Source organism: Ambystoma mexicanum, chromosome 4p, assembly GCF_040938575.1.
Source record: "Ambystoma mexicanum isolate Mex_15411 chromosome 4p, UKY_AmexF1_1, whole genome shotgun sequence".
Taxonomy (NCBI): domain Eukaryota; kingdom Metazoa; phylum Chordata; class Amphibia; order Caudata; family Ambystomatidae; genus Ambystoma; species Ambystoma mexicanum.
In genome coordinates this window covers 560,154,799-560,172,710 of record NC_090927.1, presented here as the reverse complement: position 1 = coordinate 560,172,710, position 17,912 = coordinate 560,154,799, and positions in this window count along the sequence as shown.

The window sequence follows — 17,912 nt, the reverse complement described above, 5'->3', positions numbered from 1 at the left end:
GGTGGCATGCCAGTACAAACAGCATAGTCTGAAACTCTTATACAGGTGGCAGTGGGATCCTGCGAGGATAGCCAAAATGTTCCCTGGGCAGACCCCCACTGATGGAGGAAATGAGGACAAGTGGCCAACTATTGGCACAGGTGGTGGGGATGCGAGAAGGCGCAGCACTACTGGAAGGAGGTCCTGGGATGGATCAGGGGGCTAGAATTGATCAAGAGGGAAGCAGACCCCTTGCTGGTGTTGTTAGGCATGGAAGCAGCTTATGGGGAATGGTAGAAACTGCCACACATGACACACTAACTTCTCCTGGCAGCCAGAGCTTGCCTGGCAGCTTGCCTGGCAGCTTGCCATGGAAGAGAGAGATGCTCCGCTCTGACAAAGAATGAGCCCACAAAGCACTGGTCCTATATAGGACGGAGGAACTAACCAGACGGCTGCATGACAAACTTCGACAAGAGCCACGGAATGGGGTTAATTCCTTGCTAAATATGACCCGGAAAGACCGCAAGGTGTTGATGACTAGGGGGAACAGGTGATCAAAGTGAGAGCGGCACAGATGGAATCCCCTCCCAGTACATGGAGGTGGAAGGAAAACAGAGGGGAGGCTGAACCAGCAGCAGAGAAAGGATGAATGAAGTGGACACATACGCCCCAGTGGGGACCCAAGAACAGAGACAACTACCCACAAGGTGTATCTGATAAAGCAAACCTAGGATTGCCACAACTGAGCTCTCATTGAGTCCAGAGGCCTGGATGGACTGACGGGGGAGGAGGGGGTTTACCCACTGTTGGGGGGGTGAAAATGTTTCAAAATGTACCTGGGGATTCAGTGAACTTTATTTTTTATGTGCAAGTGATTGTCTCGATATGTTGTAATATGCCTTTCCAGCAATAAACAAAACATTTGACAAATAATTGTGTAGAGGAAACTCACTTGGTTTGTCGTATTTCTGCAAGCTTCATGATTTTTAAAGAAATGTTTATAAAAATATGCAATAACTGTGCTTAAATCAGAAGGATTGACTTTAGAAGCTGCACTGATACACATATGACATACAGGGCCTCATTACGGCGCTGGCGGTACGGGGTAAACGGCGCCGTAAAAGGTGCCTGCGCCTTTTACCCCATACTGCCTCATTATGAGGTCCCCTCGCGGAACCCAGGAAGAAACGCCTGGTCCAACCAGGCGTGCTTACCGGATCCCGCGAGGGGAAGAGGGAGCAAACAACAGGCCAACTCGTAATGGCCCGTTGTTTGCTCCCTCTCCCATTCCCATTCAGCCCTATGGGAACTGAAATGGGGAAGGACCGGGTCCGGGTCCTTGGAGGGAGGAATTACCGGGCCTTCCGAACTCGGAATGGCCTGGTTATTCCTCATTCTGAGGACCCGGACCTGGATGCGATTTTGGCGGCAGCCATGCCGCCAATAGCGGCATGGCTACCGCTGAACTCGTAATGAGGGCCACAGTGTTCAAATAAAGAATGTAATATCCAGCACTGGCACAGGTAAAAAATAAAGAAGAATTGTTTTTTATTAAACTTTGATGAGTCAAATGTGATAGCTGGCATTTCATGGATTCAAGAGTACCATAAATTATTGTATGCTCTTCATCTTAGCTTATTACCTGCTTTTGTAAGGTACATTCAAAGAAAATACACCTGTGCCTTCTATAAAGAAAGGCAATATAACAGTGTTGGAATGTAAAGTAGATTTTAAATAGTCCAACTGTAGATTTAGTAATGAAACTGGAGTTGAATGTTGCTGAATATGCAGCTTTGTTTATGTTGTTTGAAATGATATCACACATGCAAGTAGTAAGTTTAACAGTAGAAACAAAATATACGTGGAACTTTCAAGTCTTAAACTGTCGGTAGATGAAAAACCACAACACATATACCCTGCAATGTCAATTTAACATGTAGCAGCTGTAGAAACAGAAAGAGATAATTTTTCAGAAAATATTCAACAAGATACTCAAGAATTTTTGAGGAGTTAGTGAAAGAGACAGTAAGTGTGGATAATTTGATAGGAATGCCTTATGAGTGGAATCACGAGTGTCCGCAATGTCAGAAACAAAAAATGAATTGCACTCTTCAGAACCAGGTCAAAAAAGTATACATTTTTCTGATCTGTTGATAAAAACTTGCCATGACATGCAATGTAGTCAGTGTTGTCGTGATTATCATTAACTACTTCAAAGTCTAAACTATAATGCGTTTTCTTTTAATTATGTTCCAGAGATACTGGTACAAAGATTCATAAACCAGTTATAAACTCTGAATTATCAGGTGTCCATTTGTAAAAAAAAAAAAACTCATTTAAAATATGTGCAATTATATTTCATGGGGGTGTATCGATTCATAGCGGACATTTCACTACACGGGTGCACACAGAAGTAGATTGGCTTATGTGCAATGCATCTACACTATTAGACAATAGATTGCTTAAGGGTTTAACTAATTCCTACATACTATTATTAGAACCAATGTTTTAAATGACTTATGCATATCTGAAATGGCAAAGTAAATACACATTAAACAGAGTTTTAATGGTGAAATGTACTAGCCTACATTTTAGGGAGTACTGTGTCCACATGTAGTATTTATTAATATTGCATCACTGTACACCTTTCAAAACGTTTACAGTTTTGGTTTATTTGTATTGTCCTAAAATAGTGTGTATGCTGTCAAAAACTGGGGACACATTAAAAATTAAAAATACATAAATATAGTATATGATTACAGGCTAGCAGGGTAATTCATAGAATTTCGCACAAAAGTGGCGCACAGGCTGGCGCACAGTGTCCCCGTGCGATACACTGCGCCAGCCGCGTGTGAAAAAATCCATTTCATCGCACAGCGTATTCATGGATTTTAGCCTCCAAAACCAGCCGTGGCGCAGAGTGGCGCAGCAACCCTGCAGCAGCGCCAGTTACGCCCCCAAGAACGCCCTCGCGCAAGGAAAAGCCATCAAAATTCCCAATTCATCGCAAATGTCTGCGCTAACCCTGGACCAGTTCACTTGGCTGCCAAACAGCAAACGCCAAGCGGGGAACGTGTATTTTAGTTGTTCGCTGGAAGTTTCACATGCGATTGTCCTGGGTACGTGTATATCAGGGGTGCGCGTGAAGTAACACACGGATCCCATCAGGGCATGTGTATTTCAGGGGTGCGCGGGAAGTTCCACACGTGATTGTCCTGGGTACGTGAGTTCCAGGGATGCACGGGAAGTATCACACGCAAATTCAGCAGGGTACGTCTCTTTCAGGGGTGCGCGGGAAGTTCCACACGCGATCGTCCTGGGTACGTGTATTCCAGGGGTGCGCGGGAAGTATCACATGCAAATCCAGCAGGGTACGTGTATTTCAGGGGTGCACGGGGAGTACTACACGTGAATTGGCCGTGAGGGTCCTCCCAGGTGTTCCCTCTACACCCTCCACGGCCCCTGCAGGCAGCCCACACCACAGGGGACTACCCTGCAGCCCTGCTCATGTCCCGCAGGCAGCCCATCCACCATGGACATGCTCCCCATCCCAGCCACATGTCACCTTGCACTACTGATCAACAACGCATGTCTCCCAGCACCCTCACCCCCCAGCACTGTGGGGCACCTGCCAGCAGGCCCCCACAGATGTCCAACTCATGTCCCCCTGAACCCCCACCCCCAGCACTGTGGGGCACCCTCCACCAGGCCCCCACTCATGTCTGCCAGCACCCCACCGCCCTGCAGTGCAGGGCACCCTCCACCAGGCCCCACTCATGTCCAACTCATGTCCCCCTGCACCCCCACCCCCCCAGCATCCAGGGGCACCCTCCACCAGGACCCCACTCCTGTCTCCCTGCACCCCCACCCCCCAGCATCCAGGGGCACCCTCCACCAGGCCCCCACTCCTGTCTACCACCCCCCCCACCAGTGCGATTCACCTGGGTATGTGTATTTCAGGGGTGCGCGTGTAGTCTGACACGCAAATTCATCAGGGTACGTGTATTATGGATCCGCGTGAACTTCCACACGCGATATCAGCAGGGTACGTGTATTATGGGGTTCGCGGGAAGTTCCACACGCGATTGCCCTGGGTTCGTGTATTTCGGGGTTGCTTGGGAAGATCCACACGCGAATTTGCAGGGTACGTGTATTTCAGTGTGCGCGTGAAGTTCCACATGCAATTTCAGCAGGGTACGTGTACTCCGGGTGCGTGGGAAATTCCACAGGTGAATCCAGCAGCCTGCATGTATTTTGGGGGTGCCGGGGAGTCCCACACGCGAATTGGCTGTGTGGGTCCTCCCAGCTGTTCCCTCTACACACTCCACGGCCCCTGCAGGCGGCCCACATCACAGGGGACTACCCTGCACCCTTGCACATGTCCCGCAGGCAGCCCATCCACCATGGCCATGCCCCACAGCCAACCCACATGTCACCTTGCACCACTGCCCACAAACGCAAGTCTCCCAGCACCCCACCCCCCAGCATCCAGGGGCACCCTCCAACAGGCCCCCACTCATGTCCCCCTGCACCCCCACCCCCTGCATCCAGGTGCACCCTCCACCAGTCCCCCACTCCTGTCTCCCAGCACCCACACCCCCCAGCACTGTAGGGCACCCTCCACCAGGCCCCCACTCCTGTCCCCCTGCACCCCCACCCCCGAGCACTGTAGGTCAACCTCCACCAGGCCCCCACTCATGTCTCCCAGCACCCCCACCCCCCAGCACTGTAGGGCACCTTCCACCAGGCCCCCACTCCTGTCCCCTTGCACACCCACCCCCCAGCACTGTAGGGCACCCTCCACCAGGCCCCCACTCATGTCTCCCAGCACCCCCACCCCCCAGCATCCAGGGGCACCCTCCACCAGGCCCCCACACATGTCCAACTCATGTCCCCCTGTACCCCCACCCCCAGCACTGTAGGGCACCCTCCACCAGGCCCCCACTCCTGTCTCCCTGCACCCCACCCCCCAGCAGTGCAGGGCACCCTCCACCAGGCCCCCACTCCTGTCCCCCTGCACCCCCACCCCCCAGCACTGTAGGGCACCCTCCACCAGGTCCCCACTCCTGTCTCCCAGCACCCACACCACCCAGCACTGTAGGGCCCCCTCCACCAGGCCCCCACTCCTGTCTCCCAGCACTGACACCCCCCAGCACTGTAGGGCACCCTCCACCAGGCCCCCACTCCTGTCTCCCAGCACCGCCACCCCCCCCTGCATCCAGGGGCACCCTCCACCAGGCCCCCACACATGTCTCCCAGCACTGCCACCCCCAGCAGTCAGGGGCACCTGCCGGCAGGCCCCCACACATGTCCCCCAGCCAACACGTCATCACAATCTAGATCCCTGGCCCTTATGGGCAGCCTCCACATGCCAAACACCCACCCAAGTATTGCATCCACCCACTTAGAAATGCCAATTATATGATACAACCCCAATGACAAGTATGTAAATCAACACATGTCCCTCACATACACACAAAGGGTGTCAGTGAATGTCAAAACCCATATCATGACATGCATGAAATCAATGAGATGATACTACACATTGAAGTATGATGAAACAATATGTATTACACAAAAAGCAGCATTTCCATAAAATAATGTAAAACCACAAATCATAATCCAAAGGAAAGGTGTCCAAAGTCACAGTTCACAAAAGTAAATCCATGGGTAAAATCAAAATAAAAAACAAAAATTCCCAACAGTCAACTATATACAGATAAACAATCCAGGGTCCATGATCCCAACAGAAGAAATGAAACCTATCTAATAACACTACCTAATAAAAAAAAACTATATACAAAAATGTGGTCCACTGTCCAAAAGGTCCAAAAAATATAAAAAAGCAAAGGAAACCTAACACTAACTACAGAACTATTTACAAGGGCAGCGGGCCAGTCCGACGGCTGACCTCGGGATGTTCCGGGCCAGGGCATCATCAAACTCCTGCTCAATATCCCAGAGGCGGTCCTCCTCCATGGCCCTGAGGGTCCGCAGGGCCGAAGACATGTTCATCTCCAACTTCCTGCGGATTGCCTCGAGGCACTCGGCCCGCCTCAGGGCCCTCTGCATGGAGTTCTCCGCCGTGACCATCGTGAGCCGTGCCTCTTCCGCCCGCTGCCGCTTCTCATCTATGGCGTGGCCCATCCGCTGCCACACGGAAGATACTTCCCGTCCTGGGTCCTCCTGCCCTCCGGCCAATGCCTGCCCCTCCGATGTCGAAGGCCCCGAGCCATCATGGCTCCCATCTCGTTGCTGCTACTGCTGTGCCTGTGCCTGTGCCCTGGCTCCTGCTGCCTGCACATCCTCCACCGGCTGGGGTGCAATTGTTGATGTGGCCACCCCTGCTGGATGTCCGACTCCCGACTGTGGTAGGGATGCCTCCTCCACCAGCCTGGCCGCATGGTCAGAGGCAGCTCCACTGGGCACCAAGGTGACAAATGGGTGGGAACATGGCACGGAACATGACTGGTGCATAGGGTGTTCAGTTGAGGAGGGGGTCGGAGCAAGCTGCAGCAAACGGAGGAATCCGGACTGTGTGACCTGTCCCAGTAGGCCGAAGCGGTCAACGAGCCATTCGAGATGACGTGCAGTCTCCTCATGAAAAGACTGCAGGTCACCTCGCATGGCCCGTTGACGCAACGCCACACCAGTAAGGACAGGCTCAACCCGTACCTGGATAGCCACGTCCGCAGGCAGATGAAGGCCAGTTGTTGTGAGCTCATCCCCTGCCTGAAAACGGGTCTGGACGTAGGCATCCCTGCTGGTGCAACATGATGCAGTGACAGGATCAGGGACAGGATTGCACACAGGCACCTCCGCGGCGGCCTGTGCTGCCTCCTGTCCCTGGTCCTGCACTGCACCACTAGCACCAGTGGAATCCCCACCTCCAGACCCCGTCTCTGTCACTTGCACGGCCTCCTCCTCCACCAAACCCCCCACCAACCTGGATGACTCTGTGCCATCTTCCCCCGTTGGGCCTTGTGGGGTCCCAGCTGCCCCTTCTGCTGCTGAGGAGTCCAACTCTGATCTCCGCCTCTTGGAACTCCCCCCGATAGCTGAGGTTTGGGATGCGGCACCGGACTCCTCACTCCCCGACGAGATCACAACCTGGGAGGGGAGCCGGGCCTTGCGTCTCCGGCTGGCAGTGCGATCCCTGCTGCTGTGCTCCACAGCACCTTCTCCGCCTTCTTCATCAGTTGACTCTGCAGACAGGGAGAAATAAAACACAGGCATCAGGGCACTGTAAAATGGGCACATACACACATGACAGTTGTACATGAGTGGCATTGGCAAACCTCAGACATGGCATCACAATCGCCAACACACATGTCATTCCAACTCGCACACATGTGCCATACCACAGCCAGATCGCAACAGACAGCACCATCATACACATACAACAGCATGAGCAGGCAAAGGTGAGCCAGACATCACATGCAACACAGGGAGTGCACTACACATACACACACACCACCACACTTGCATGCATGTGTACACCTCTGCCAACTGTCGCAGTGTTCAGATTGGCATCCATGTCACATCTGCCAATCAGGCTTCCACATCCCGCTGTCACATGCATCCATGTTGCATCACTGTTGCACCCTTGTCAAATACACACACATGCACATGTACACAGTGCTGATACATGCAGCTGAAAACAACATCCATGTGTGACATCACGAACATGCCTACTTACATACACATTCATCCAAACATGTGTGCCCACACAACTGCATTTGGCATGCAAGCCTACACACACAAGCACCATCCATGTCTCACACATGACAGCCCTCACATGTGTTAGCCTCATGGCCCTGTACACCCCCCTATACTTGGCCCCATAAAAACACATGTGCAACCTGCACACTACTGGCACATCACCACACGCACAGCTCACAATCATGATGCATGTACACTTACCGCTCGACTCCAGACGGATCTGCCTCTCAAGGACCTGGACGTGGAGCGCTGGGGATATGCGTTCCAGGACCCTCATCTGATTGTCCGACAAGTGGCCACGGCGCCCCTTAGCAACCGCTGCCTTCAAGAGGCGCCGGGCCTTGTTGAGGTTCCTGGACCTGAAGTCCTCCCAGCGCTTCTTGACATGATGGAATAGTCGGACTCCACCCCCTCCGCATTGATGGCAGTCACGATGTCCGTCCAGATCCAAGTCCGTCCTTCCTTGTCGGCGTGCAAACTTCTGAAGAGGGCATCATACTGCCCCAGGACTTGCTCCACCAGGACACCAACTTCGGTGGCAGTGAAGCTGGTGCCCCTCTGCCTCTCTGGTCGGGGGTGTCAGTGATGGCAGATGTTGCAGTGCCCGACATGACAACCCCAGAGGGAGGAGTGGGTGGGGAACTGGGTCCTGCGGCTGGTCTGTGGAGCAATGGAATCCCAGTCGGGAGTCTTCGGTTCCAGCAGGGGTGGTCAGAGCAACAGCACCCCTGGCTGATGTGCAGGAAGTAAATGGCAGGGCACGTGGGCAGCAGGCAATCAGGCACCAGCAGATGGCAGGCGCGAGCGTGCTCGGGGCTCTGGGGGGCAGTAATTCGGTCTTCTGGGCAGGAGCGTGGTCTTCCGTGTGCTTACGCGTGGCCAGCTTGATACGGAGTGATTTGGCACGTGAAAATCCAGCACGTCTGCGTGTAATTTGAGGAAAGGGCCTTAGCGCGTAAGCGCATCAGCACACATGCGCAAATTAATTGGCCCAAAGGCCACCACCGCGTATGCGCGTCTGTGACGTGCGTGCGCGGGCGTTTCCCTGTACACGGGTGCATGTTACACGTCCAATGACTGCACGTCAGTGTGTCAGCTCGTGTAATTGGAGGATGGGGCCTTAGCGCGTACATGTGGAAGGGACGCTGGACGGATGGGCATGTTTAAAAGGTACATGTAGAACGCCATTTCCTTGTACATGCTTTTCGTGGAGAGCGAGTGGGTGAAATCTGTACTTCTTGTCGGTTCACACGCGATTTACTTCACAGCGGTCCAAGTTCGTACTCCCTGTTACCTCTGACAGCCTTTTCTCTTCTTTTCTTTTTCCTGGGCCTGATTCCTCAAACAGCGTTCATTTCTCATGTTGTCCTGTCTCCTCAGACAGCGTACAATTCTTATTTTGGCGGGGGTGTTGCCAACGCGCACAGGCGCGTATTTTTCATGCGTTATTTCCTGGCAGACGGTGAGTCGCGCACGTATTTGACATCTGTGCTTTCCCCCGTGTGTTGCCTACCCCTTCAGAGGTCTGTCTAGGCTGCGTGTGACACGCATACGTTCATTGTTGTGTTTCTGTGTGCCACAGCGTAGTGCAGGTTTATTTTTCCACGCACGTGGTCTAGGAGGGGTTGTGTGCACATTATCTCCCTTTTTCGGGGTGCCTGTGCGTTGCGTGACCCGTCATCTTCCCCCAGGGGTCACATACAGCCTTGCTAGAGCACTAGGGTATGAATTCCATCTAGTACCCTACCCCTTTGACCCCCAATTGCCCAGGACAATAGTTTACTACAACTCGCATACGCACAACAGCATCAGTGCCATGGTTGGGAGGCGAGCACGCGGTAAGGGTGGCAAATGTGGGCGAGCCACAAGAGGTGGCCTTGGTGGATACGGTAGGGGACGTGGCCGTGGGACTTGCAGGGTGCCCATAGCCCCCCATGTGTGGGTAACCAGTCAGGGACACCCATGCCCCCCCCTGGTTGAGGGTAACGTGGCTGACACCATCCCTGCCCAGCCCTTGTTGGACCAGCCCATTGTGGCACCAGACCTGGCACAGGGTGACTCCATGGCTGACTTCCAGGTCAGCAGGTCTAGGCCAAATGTGGCGGTGCTCGTTGGTATCACCAGCCCACGTGGATCAGGGGCAGGTCATCTGCTGCCCCGAGTAGGCAGGGTGGGGAGGCTGCAGGGGCAGCTGCGGCTCCATCCACCCCAGCTCTGAGTCTCCAAGCCAGGACAGTGTCGGTCCTAGTCCATCCTGCTGACGTTCCCCCTGACTACATCACACTTCAGCTAATGCCTGCACCAAGTCCCATGGTGAGGGTTCATTCCCACTCTCCTAGACCACAGTTCACCGGGGCTCCTGCCCCTAGTGTCCAGAGCGGCGTCGGACACTCAGTATCACCACCACCTTCCAAGCGGAAGAGGAAGAGTGCTCGTCCAGTACAGGCTGATGCCCCAGACACGGCTACACAGTCCGGCCCACCAAGGAAGCCCAGCTTCAATCAGGCCGAACTTGATGCACTTGTGGAGTATGTGTCAGCACATGACAGCGAAATGGTGATTACTGCAGGATGCAAGACCACACATGCACAACGTCAGGCACACTGGCAGACCATTGCGGAACCCATAAGTGCCCATGGATTCGTGAGGCGCACAGCTAATGATTGCTACAAGCGCTGGAATGACATGAAGCGCAGGGCCAATAAAAAGCTGGCCTCAAGTCATGCCGCAACTCTAGTGTCTGGAGGTGGGTCTCCAGCAGAGGACATAGAACTCACTCCACATGAGTATGTTGCTGGGACCTACGTCATGGAGGAACAGATCCAAGGCGTGGGAGACCTGCCAGATTACAAGGCATTGTCCTGTGAGTGCACATGCATGTGTGTGTCATCCATGTGCATGGTGTGTGTGTGAGTGCTTCTGATTGAGTGCCAGGTGAGGGGGTGTGTGCCTGAGTGGTTTGGGTCACCCATGCGCTTCATCCAATACATTCTGCACACCAGGATTTGGGTGTTGCAGTATCCCTTCTGGCAACAGTAGACATTCAGCCCAACCTCACGCCAGTTGCCCTTGAAGTGTCATCTTGCCACAACATAGTTGCATATTATTCTGTGTTCATTCAGGCTGATTGTCTGCATTCCACCACTTTCACTAGGCATTTCTTGGTCCTATTGTCACATGTGTGACATGGCTAGGGTACATGCCATCTGTGTGGTGGCATGTGTCATGTATGTGTATTGGACATGCCAATCACAGGCCAATGTGTGATGGCACTGCTAGCCAGCATGCATCAAATGTGTTGGTCTTCCATCTTGGTGTCATCAATATGTGCCATTTGCCTCCCCTTCACACATAGTGACAGTGCATGCATGGGAGGGTTATAGTCATGTGGGACATTTGTCAATGAAGTACTGTTTCTGTTGCTTTTCAGCCCTAATTGTGTGCCATGGTGCTAATGCCTGTTCCCATTTCTTTTCTTTCATGTCTTTGCAGGGGATGACGCACTTGATACTGCTGGGGTTGTGGAGAGGGGTCTCAGGCCAGATCGGGCACCATTGAGGGACGTGGTGTGGTGGTGGGTGAGAACCCACACTTGCTGCAGAACATCATCTCAAGGGGTGTCTCTGGGTGCACCTCCCCGGAGCTCTATTCAGGTGTCGATTGGGATGATGAGACCTACGTGCTGTAGCAGGTAAGTGTTTCTGGGAGGGATTCTGTACTGTCCAACCCACCTACACCAGGGGTAGAACCCTCAATGTGGATGTCAGTGTTGGTAGGTCCGCCTTTGGTGGTTACGGATGCAGGGTCACACTCCGCTACATCTGATCCTGTTCCTGAGCCAGCAGATCAGAGGGGGAATGCAGTCCTGCAGCCTCAGGCAGTGCCGGCACAGCAAGGCGCAGTTCGCCTTGCCCCAGACAGGTGTGGTGCCCACCGACGTGGTGGCCGTACGCCACCTGGCAATACCGCATGGGAGCAATCCATATACGGTATGGCAAACCAACAGGCAGCATCAACTGAGATGATGGCTCGGGCCATGGATAGGGTGGCCACTTCCATTGTCCGCCAAGAAAGGCTGATTGAACAACTACAGCAGGCAAGAGACTCCATTAGCCAGTCACACAGGGAGGACATGTTGGCGTCCAACAGGGACAGGCGATTGGCACTGGAGACTCTGCGGGAAGCCATTTCTATTGAGTCCCAGGGCCACAGGGAAGCACTGAGGGTGGAACTCCGTCAGCTCAGGGTAACTCTGGTTGAGCTTGAGGCTTCAGCTAACATGAGGACTGAACAGCAGCTGGAGCAGCTCACACGTACGCTCTCAGCTGAGATGCAGGCAACTAGGGAGGAGGTCTGGGCATCCCGTGAGTTGTTGCATGGGGACCTCCGCATAATTATCCTCCAGAACCAGACCTTCCACACCTGCATGCTTGCAGCCATGGAGGACCAGACTAGGGCTTTCCGTGGGCTGCCTCCCATAGTGCCACCACCTCCTGATGCAGCTACAGAGGGTGAGGAGAGCGACAGCAGCGATTCTCCCACAATAGGGTAGCCGTGCAGGCCATGAGTCCATGGAGGTGTTTTTTTTCCGCAAGATCCACACAGGTGGGTTGTGGTGTGCACCCTGTCCTCGGACCTCCTGGGTAGCCTCCCCCACCCCCCCGGGCCCATTCATGGCCATTTTTGATTTTTGATTTTTGATTTTTGATTTTTGATTTTTGATTTTTTGGACAGTGTGTTGCCTTGTGTGGCTCCCGTGGGCATACGCTGTATTGTGGCTGGGCACATGCAGGCTTGTCCTGAATTTGGGTCAGATGATTGGGTTTGTGTGACACACACACCTCCTGCTTCCCGTTTCTATGGGCTTGCAAAGGGTGTGCCCAAGTGCCATTGACTTACACAGTGACGTTGGACTCCCATTTGATGTGTGGGCAGTCTGTAGTCAATACTGTGTATACAATCCTAGTGCATATTGTTGTTGTATTGTACACTGCATGGTGTATTGATATGTGCCTCTGCATCCATCTCATCCTCCTAATTTGCAAGTCCATTTGTCATGTCTTCACAAGGCGGTCTACTTTGGAAATGGAGTCCATGTTGTAAGCAGTGCACCTACACTCTTGCGTGGCGCTAACACTGTACAGTTGGAATTGTTCGAAGTGCTGGCATTATCAGGTAGTGAGGCTATCAATTTTTTAAGTCCGTAGTGTCATGTTTATGGTAGGTTGGAGGTTGTGTAGGTGACTAGCATTATTGGTAAGTATTTGGTAATGTGTGTTGTTGATCCTGCATTACTGTGAGCATTTCATGTGTGACCAGTTTCCATTACGGACACTGTAGTTTGTGACACTTGGGTCATGTTGTGGGGATTAATTTGTTTGCTCTCACATAGCATGACATGCCATGATGTGTTGTGTGGCCGTGCCGGGGAGGGGTTGGGTGACATGGCTCTGATCTCATATTGTATTTTGCAAGTGGGTATTCATTTTTGCTGCATGGAAGTGTGTCTTTTGATGACACTGCATTGGTGGTGTTTGTGTAGGTAGGGATGCACACATTGTGACACTTCCAGATGAACAATCTCAGGCTGCTATGGTTATGACAGTTGACTGTCCCTTAATTCATCATAATTGTCAGATTGAGTTATCATTGATTATCAGATGGTATGTGCCAGGGCTGTGTGCACTCCACATGGGTGTGATTTCTATGTGAAGTAATTAGCCACCAGCTGCGTACGGGCTGCCTCACCCCGTGCCCTTTCCCCTCTGATGCACAGCGGGCGTGCATGTGGTTGGGGATGTGGGGGCACCACCATGTCCACAGCCAGGCCCAGGCGTGTTGCAACATTGTGCAGGACACATGCTGCCACTATGATCCTGCACACTACTGGGAGAGCGTATAACAGCTGCCCGCCAGAACGGTCAAGGGAGCGAAAGTATGACTTGAGCACTCCGAATGTGCGCTCCACTATGCCCCGTGTTGCAATATGGGCTGTGTTGTATCTTACCTCGGAAGGCGTGATGGGGTTCCGAATTGGCGTCATCATGTGGGTGCTCAGAGGGTTGGCACTGTTACCTGGGGAGGTGGTGATGGGGATCATTAGTGGGGTATTGACATTACTCTGTATCTGTCATGCATGCGTGTGCTGTGGCATTTATACTCACCAAGCAGCCATGCATCGCCATGCCGCCCAGCTTCCATGTCCCGGTTTAGGGTTGACATCCTGTAAATGAAGCTGTCGTGGGTGGACACTGGATAGTTGGCATATACTGAGGTGATGATTCCCTTGGAATCACATACTACCTGGACGTTGATGGAATGCCAGTGCTTGCGGTTTCTATAGATGTGCTCAGATGCCCTGGGGGGACGTAGAGCCACATGGGGGCAATCAATGGCACCTAGCACTTTGGGGAATTGTGCCACCCTGTAGAAATCCTGGCTGACAGCCTGCCTTTCTGCAGGTGTTCTGGGCAGGTATATGTGCCTGCGGACTGATGGGCGTGCAGTGATGATGGCCAACATCTGGTGTAGGCACCGTGACTGCGTGGCCTGTGACCCCCCCCACACTATGGCACTTGTCTGCTGAAATGATCCGGTAGCCAAGAAGTGCAGTACATTGAGGACCTTCTCCAGGAGGCTGAGTGCTTGGGTTCACAGGGTGGGTGATGTGAGGTCATCCTCCCACTCACTGACCAGGACGAGTATTATGTGTGGTGGAAACCTGTACCTCCCATACACCTGGTCATCAGGCATACCAAATAGGCTGGTTCTGGGTGTGAAGATTCTGGCCTGACTATCCTTCTCCTCCTCCTGCGGTATCCCACGGCCACTGCTGCTAGGAACGGTATATTCATCCTGGCGTCTGAGCGTGTTTGTTGTTTGCGCACTCTTTTATGCTGCGCGGGACGTGCGCCTGCTTCATGCTGGCGTACGTGTTTCGGATTGGACCTTTTTTTCTTTGCGCGTTGTAGGCGACCGTGTAAATCTTCCCGCCCACCCCAGGAATACACGTAACACGCTCTCCCAGGCCCAGTCACGAGTAAATATTCCCGCCCACCCCTGGAATACACGTACCCCACTCTCACAGGCCCAGTCGCGTGTGGAACTTCACGCGCACACTGAAATACACGTACCCTGCAAATTTGCGTGTGAAACTTCCCGCGCACCCCGAAATACATGTACCCAGGGCAATCGCGTGTGGAACTTCCCGCGAACCCCGTAATACACGTACCCTGCTGATATCACATGTGGAAGTTCACGTGGACCCATAATACACGTACCCTGATGAAATGGCGTGTAAGACTACCTGCGCACCCCTGAAATACACGTACCCAGGCAAATCGCACTGCTGGGGGGTGGGAGGGTGGGAGACATGAGTGGGGGCTTGGTGGAGGGTGCCATACAGTGCTGGGGGGTGGGGGCGCAGGGGACATGAGTGGGGGCCTGGTGGAGGGTACCCCTGACTGCTGGTGGGTGGGGGTGCAGGGGGACAGGAGTGGGGGCCTGGTGGAGGGTTCCCTGCACTGCTGGGGCTGGGGGTGCTGGGAGACATCTGTGGGGGCCTGGTGGAGGGTGCCCCTGGATGCTGGGGGTTGGGGATGCAGGGGGACAGGATTGGGGGCCTGGTGGAGGGTGCCCTGCACTGCTGGGGGGTGGGGTGCTGGGAGACAGGAGTGGGGGCATGGTGGAGGGTGCCCTACAGTGCTGGTGGGTGGGGGTGCAGGGGGACAGGAGTGGGGGCCTGGTGGAGGGTGCCCTGCACTGCTGGGGGTGGGGTGCTGGGAGACAGGAGTGGGGGCATGGTGGAGGGTGCCCTGCACTGCTGGGGGGTGGGGGTGCAGGGAGACAGGAGTGGGGGCCTGGTGGAGGGTTCCCCTGGATGCAGGGGGGTGGGGGTGCAGGGGTACAGGAGTGGGGGCCTGGTGGAGGGTGCCCTACATTGCTGGGGGGTGGGGGTGCAGGGGGACATGAGTTGGACAGGAGTGGGGGCCTGTTGGAGGGTGCCCCTGACTGCTGGTGGATGGGGGTGCAGGGGGACATGAGTGGGGGCCTGGTGGAGGGTGTCCCTGGATGCTGGAGGGGTGGGGGTGCTGGGAGACATGTGTGGGGGCCTGGTGGAGGGTGCCCTGCACTGCTGGGGGGTGGAGGTGCTGGGGGACATGAGTGGGGGTCTGGTGGAGGGTGCCCCTGGATGCTGGGGGGTGTGGGTGCAGGGGGACAGGAGTGGGGGCCTGGTGGAGGGTTCCCTGCACTGCTGGGGGTGGGGGTGCTGGGAGACATATGTGTGGGCCTGGTGGAGGGTGCCCCTGGATGCTGGGGGATGGGGATGCAGGGGGGCAGGATTGGTGGCCTGGTGGAGGGTGCCCTGCACTGCTGGGGGGTCGGGGTGCAGGGGGACATGAGTGGGGGCCTGGTGGAGGGTACCCCTGACTGCTGGTGGGTGGGGGTGCAGGGGGACAGGAGTGGGGGCCTGGTGGAGGGTTCCCTGCACTGCTGGGGGTGGTGGTGCTGGGAGACATGTGTGGGGGCCTGGTGGAGGGTGCCCCTGGATGCTGGGGGGTGGGGATGCAGGGGGACAGGATTGGTGGCCTGGTGGAGGGTGCCCTGCACTGCTGGGGGGTGGGGTGCTGGGAGACAGGAGTGGGGGCATGGTGGAGGGTGCCCTACAGTGCTGGTGGGTGGGGGTGCAGGGGGACAGGAGTGGGGGCCTGGTGGAGGGTGCCCTGCACTGCTGGGGGGTGGGGTGCTGGGAGACAGTAGTGGGGGCATGGTGGAGGGTGCCCTGCACTGCTGGGGGGTGGGGGTGCAGGGAGACAGGAGTGGGGGCCTGGTGGAGGGTTCCCCTGGATGAAGGGGGGTGGGGGTGCAGGGGGACAGGAGTGGGGGCCTGGTGGAGGGTGCCCTACAGTGCTGGGGGGTGGGGGTACAGGGGGACATGAGTTGGACAGGAGTGGGGGCCTGTTGGAGGGTGCCCCTGACTGCTGGTGGATGGGGGTGCAGGGAGACATGAGTGGGGGCCTGGTGGAGGGTGCCCCTGGATGCTGGGGGGTTGGGGGTGCTGGGAGACATGTGTGGGGGCCTGGTGGAGGGTGCCCTGCACTGCTGGGGGGTGGGGGTGCTGGGGGACATGAGTGGGGGCCTGGTGGAGGGTGCCCCTGGATGCTGGGGGGTGTGGGTGCTGGGAGACAGGAGTGGGGGCCTGGTGGAGGGTGCCCTACAGTGCTGGGGGGTGGGGGTGCAGGGAGACAAGAGTGGGGGCCTGGTGGAGGGTGCCCCCTGGATGCAGGGGGTGGTGGTGCAGTGGGACATGAGTTGGACATGAGTGGGGGCCTGGTGGAGGGTGCCCCTGACTGCTGGTAGGTGGGGGTGCAGGGGGACAGGAGTGGGGGCCTGGTGGAGGGTGCCCTGCACTGCTGGGGGGTGGGGGTGCAGGGGGACATGAGTGGGGGCCTGGTGGAGGGTGCCCCTGACTGCTGGTGGGTGGGGGTGCATGGGGACAGGAGTGGGGGCCTGGTGGAGGGTTCCCTGCACTGCTGGGGGTGGGGGTGCTGGGAGACATATGTGTGGGCCTGGTGGAGGGTGCCCCTGGATGCTGGGGGATGGGGATGCAGGGGGGCAGGATTGGTGGCCTGGTGGAGGGTGCCCTGCACTGCTGGGGGGTCGGGGTGCAGGGGGACATGAGTGGGGGCCTGGTGGAGGGTACCCCTGACTGCTGGTGGGTGGGGGTGCAGGGGGACAGGAGTGGGGGCCTGGTGGAGGGTTCCCTGCACTGCTGGGGGTGGTGGTGCTGGGAGACATGTGTGGGGGCCTGGTGGAGGGTGCCCCTGGATGCTGGGGGGTGGGGATGCAGGGGGACAGGATTGGTGGCCTGGTGGAGGGTGCCCTGCACTGCTGGGGGGTGGGGTGCTGGGAGACAGGAGTGGGGGCATGGTGGAGGGTGCCCTACAGTGCTGGTGGGTGGGGGTGCAGGGGGACAGGAGTGGGGGCCTGGTGGAGGGTGCCCTGCACTGCTGGGGGGTGGGGTGCTGGGAGACAGTAGTGGGGGCATGGTGGAGGGTGCCCTGCACTGCTGGGGGGTGGGGGTGCAGGGAGACAGGAGTGGGGGCCTGGTGGAGGGTTCCCCTGGATGAAGGGGGGTGGGGGTGCAGGGGGACAGGAGTGGGGGCCTGGTGGAGGGTGCCCTACAGTGCTGGGGGGTGGGGGTACAG